The sequence below is a fragment of the Pecten maximus genome, chromosome 14 (genome assembly GCF_902652985.1).
Source record: "Pecten maximus chromosome 14, xPecMax1.1, whole genome shotgun sequence".
Taxonomy (NCBI): domain Eukaryota; kingdom Metazoa; phylum Mollusca; class Bivalvia; order Pectinida; family Pectinidae; genus Pecten; species Pecten maximus.
Genome location: NC_047028.1, coordinates 33028386 through 33033931, shown reverse-complemented (window position 1 = coordinate 33033931; position 5546 = coordinate 33028386).

Genomic DNA, 5546 nt, shown 5'->3' with positions numbered 1-5546 from the left:
CAAGTAGTATAATTAATGTCCGTCCGTCCGGCGTAAACGCTTGTTTGTCCGGAGATCTAGATTTTTCAACCGATTTCTTTGTAACCTAGTATTCATTGTAATCACGATGTATTGTGGCGTTTCCTCGAAAAGATTTTTTATTCGACGAATTTTGCGAAAGTTATTGACCTTTGTTTATTTCACTATTTGATTTTTGACCTCAAAAAGACTTCAAATTCTAATTAATAAATGACATTTTAAAAATGTCTTCCATATTCAGTCAATTTAAAATTATTTAGGATAAAGAAAGCTTTATCACTTACCCTAACCTTGCCCAAAGATCAAAACTTTACCATTTGAGTAAAGTGTTGATTTTCGGCTTTGATATGTCATCCGAATGAGATGTTGAACGATGATGGACCTAGAAGACCACCCTGTTACACCCCAAAACCTTATTGTACGCATGTGTCTTTCCTAATATACAAACCGCACTACCCACGTCATCGGTCAACCAAGTTTATTGGGTTTGCTTATCAGTGTTGGTGAAGGAAGGACTTGACACAAGTAAAAATTAACAATAATTAATAACAAGTAGACTACACAATTACATTTACATAATATATCTAACCTCCTAGCCTCTGAAATTTTAAAATGCATCTCGTCCCCCACTCCGCTTACTAAGACCTACTTCTATTTGCTCAGGAACTCCTTCAAACTACCCGCCACAAATAAACATAGCACCCATATATATAAAGACTGACAATGCAATTGGTACACCTGGACAAAACACACAACAGACATTCTGACCTAAAACTACCATTAAATGACTCCTACCCAACACATTAATATATAGATCACAAAATTAACAAAATAGGGGGGGGGGGGGGGGGGGACTTCTGAATTTCATATAACCACCACATTTGAAACTCATTACTTAGTGCTTGAGGATAGCATAGTCGGACATTAGCCCCTTTTTCATCCAACATTAATGATGGAGCAAACCAGCAGTATCTTTTAGTGGTAATAATAGGACGAACAATATTAATATGATAAATTCAAATACATAGCTACCATACAGGCCATTTATTCATAGAATTGTTCCTAAAAAGAGGCCCAGGAGCCTGAACAGTCATGTCACTACAAAAACTTGATTTCTGTAATCACACTAAGAATATAATGGCGGTTGTTATATCCACCATATATCGACTTGTCTGTATAGGCCTGGAGCAGCAGTCCGAGTCATACGATGACGAGTATCAAAGAGAAAGAACAGGAAGAACAGAAAATCGGATTAGTAAAGAAAGGACACAAAGATTCGAGATACCAAGTGCTGCAATCGGGGCAGCAGATCTATGTTGACTTGGTTTGATTTAGCATTGTTTGACGTCCTATCAACAGCTAGGGTCATTTAAGGACGGACTCCTCTATGTGTAGGATGCATGCGTGTGTATTTTTGGACGATCCTGTTGGTGTTTTTCTCCTTGTGAAAGCGCAGAACTGAAGCCGACTTATAGTGATGTTTGGGTTCTTTAATGTTAACAGAGGACACCGAAGAAAATCCTATATTCTTCAGGGACCTACTTTTACGGTCAACAAGGAGTGACATACATCGGGCCTTATTCATTTTACTGAATAAAAAATAATTAACATCAACGCTTATTTTTTGAAAATAATTTTCTAATTTAAAACATGTTTTATGTACACTTTTACTGGTGTTATATGAATTCATTTTTATCAAATCAATAAGCAACGTCCATTTTCGTATTGTGACGTCACATTTCTGCGCCCTTCTGGTTTTTTAATTTTATTTTCATAGTGGTATGAAAACAAAATCTCAACCAATCAGAAAGCCGCATTTTGTGTACAAACAATGGAAAATTAATTATATACAGATACATGGACACGAGTTTCATTTCACAGGACACGATACCACTTATTATGGATATGACGTAAGCACAGAATTTACATCCATGCTTTGTGTAGATGTCTAATGAGAAGTGTACGGTTTCTAAGAAGGTGCACAATGGTACAAAGCGAAAGATAATTTTAGAATGAAGTCTAGCAATGAGCTCTAACAGATAATATGGTGTCACTTCATTTTTTATTTTGAAAAGTGTTGACAGTTTAATTTCTTTGCGACGTTCAGATAAAAATTTCCATCCTGTCTCAAAATAAAGTAATTCTCGTGATGCAAACATGGGTAGGCCAGTACCTAAACGAGCTCAAGTAATTGAATTTTTTTCAGAATTTTGTTAAGAACATCCATCACAGACTACAGATGCATACTCCATGAATATATGTTTTATAAAAACAGATAAAGAATGTCTAGACACTAAATATTCAAGTTTTTTTAAGTAATACTAGTTTTTGGTATGCCGCCTTAGCAATACAGTCAATTTGGTATGACAAGCAGCCATCATTGGAGAAATTAAGACCTAGATGTGTGTGCTATTGAACAGTTTTGCCATGTTCTAAAGGAATGAATACTTTAATTTACTGCATAAGGAAATTGGTGATGTACAACTTCAGAACTTACGATTTTATAAAGTCTTAGTGATGTACAACTTCAGAACTTACGATTTTATAAAATCTTATGTGTGCTGTTACGCGTTGATGAAATCATTGCTATTAGAGGTGCCAACGAGATTTCAATCTGTAAAATTACTGTACACAAGTCTCTGCAAAGTATGTAACAGGGGTAAGCCTGTTTTCACATTACTGTGTAGGTAAAACAGATAATACTGAGAATAAGTTCCTTATAAGTGAAGACGATACATACAACAACCCATAGCGCATGTCATACATTTATAGGGAAAGGTCATACACAAAATATTAACGTCAGTGTTCTTGCTGGGGTAGAAAGATGCTAAAAAATGGCTGTATGTACCTGGTCAGTATTGTCTCTCTTGTTAGAGATGCTCGGAAAAAGTTTATCATGTTCATGGGATTTCAAAACAGGACCTAATTGATTAAAAAACAAGAGGCCCATGGGGCCTGTATCGCTTACTTGGTTGGATTAGGCCAAATGTCAAAATAATGTTCATATTCAATTTGCTTTATTTGTTAATCTCTAACGATGCTATATATGGTTATAGTGTGGGAATTCGAACTGCTTTAAAGATTAATGAAGTCCAGACTCTTTAAGGTCTGAGAGACCTCAAGAATTGCTTTCAGAACATGCATTCATCACTTTATGACTATTGGGCCCCACCCTTTTGGACCCTCGGGGGTCAGAGTCACCATTAATGCAAAATCTGTTCCCCTTCCCTCAAGGATCTTTCTGACCAAATTGGGTTCAAATCCATTCATAACTTGATAACAAGTAGCGATTTTAAAGGAATTACCTCTATTTCCCCTATTGGGCCCTGCCCTTTGGCCCCTCGGGGGTCAGAGTCACCATTTATGCAAAATCTGTTCCCCTTCCCCCAAGGCTCTTTCTGACAAAATTGTGTTCAAATCCGTTCATAACTTTATGACTAGTAGCAATTAAAAAAACACCTCTATTTCATCTTTTGGGCCCCGCCTCTTTGGCCCCTCGGGGTCAGAGTCACCATTTAAGCAAAATCTGTTCCCCTTCCCGTAAGGATATTCCTGACCAAATTGGGTTCAAATCCATTCCTAACTTTATGACTAGTAGCAATTAAAAAAAACACACCTTTATTTCATCTATTGGGCCCCGCCCCTTTGGCCCCTCGGAGTCAGAGTCACCATTTATGCAAAATCTCTTCCCCTTCCCCAAGGATCTTTCTGACTAAATTGTGTTCAAATCCATTCGTAATTTAATAACTAGAAGCGATTTAAAGAAATTACCTCTATTTCCCCTATTGGGCCCCGCCCCTTTGGCCCCTCGGAGTCAGAGTCACCATTTATGCAAAATCTCTTCCCCTTCCCCCAAGGATCTTTCTGACTAAATTGTGTTGAAATCCATTCGTAACTTAATAACTAGAAGCGATTTAAAGAAATTACCTCTATTTCCCCTATTGGGCCCCGCCCCTTTTGGCCCCTCGGGGGTAAGAGTCACCATTTATGCAAAATCTTTTCCTCATCTGCCAAGGATGTTTTCGGCCAAATTTGGTCAAAATCCATTATTAACTTTATTATCAGTAGCGATTTAAAGGAATCATCTCTATTTCCTCTATTGGGCCAAATTTGGTCAAAATCCAATAAGAACTTTTTGATTAGTATGGATTTGAAGCAAATGTTTATGGACGACGGACGCTGCGCCATGACATAAGCTCACCGGACCTTTGGTCCAGGTGAGCTAAAAACCCAGTCATTTTCGGAATTGTGTACATGATACCATTATATATCCGGGAACAAAGCACGTTGGGGAATAACTCGTCAATTTAAAATCTGCAACCATTCACCTCATTTCATTGTTTTCAGATATAGATAGCCCTGGCAATATTGTTTTTATGAAGTTGAAATTGTTCAGAAGACAGTGGGGTTAAAAGTCAGATACTCCAACTCAAACCTCGAGTATTATGACAGCAATCTCCTTCCTATCAGCGAGGCCAATTACAAAGATCTTATATATATTATACTTGTAACGGGATGAGCATATTGTCCAATCTGGTGCAGAGATAGAAACACAACACACTGTATTTACATTATTTATAACATTTAATTACAATATACACTATGAAAAACTGCACATCCACACTCACTTTCACACATTTAATAAGAACATATATCACAAATAAATGGTTCACTCTAGGAATGGGCAGATTTCCATCACTGTCTATAAGGTCACCTAAATAGTCTACACTGGTGGCAGATTTCCCCCATGGAGTGTCAACAAGAAACTCAGTTCTCTTCACAAGACGGGCACCATCAAGCCTCATCACGAACAATTTTTATATTGCCAGCAAAGAATACCACTCATGGCTGTCTATCAAGGTTCTGGCTGTGAGTCGGAACCACAGTACCTAGGCCAACTCGCTCCACCACACATCAGTCTGGCATATGTCCCTGTCAAGACACTGTTCTGACCATGATCCTTCCAGGATCATCCACACCACATTATGGTCTATCCTCACCAATGGGTTAAACTAAAATATGATACAAATATACTACTAAATAATTATGGCCCAACTAACCTAACCTATTTACAACCGTTATATTGACTGATATAATACATATATGTAATAAAATGACTACACCTTAAATTACTGAAAGTATGACACACGACGCCTTAATATTTACTACACTGACATGCACTCACGTTACACGTGTGCATATAACAATGACCACCCGTAATTCAGACTATGTAGACATTAACTAATCTGTATATAATGCCACATGATTGGTATATCTCTAAAATATCATCTTTATAACAGTACATGTCGTATAATACCCTATTAATAAATATACAATACGCTAAGCACACCTGTATACACCCGTGCAACATACCGGGTGGGTATCTATACATAGACAACTATAATACCTTGCTGTTTATCTACACAGCATGTCAACAACAGTTATAAACACTATATATAGTTGGGTTTGTATGTACGGTACTCACCGAAGCTGCACCAGCACAAAAACCGTTGGATCATTTTATGTCA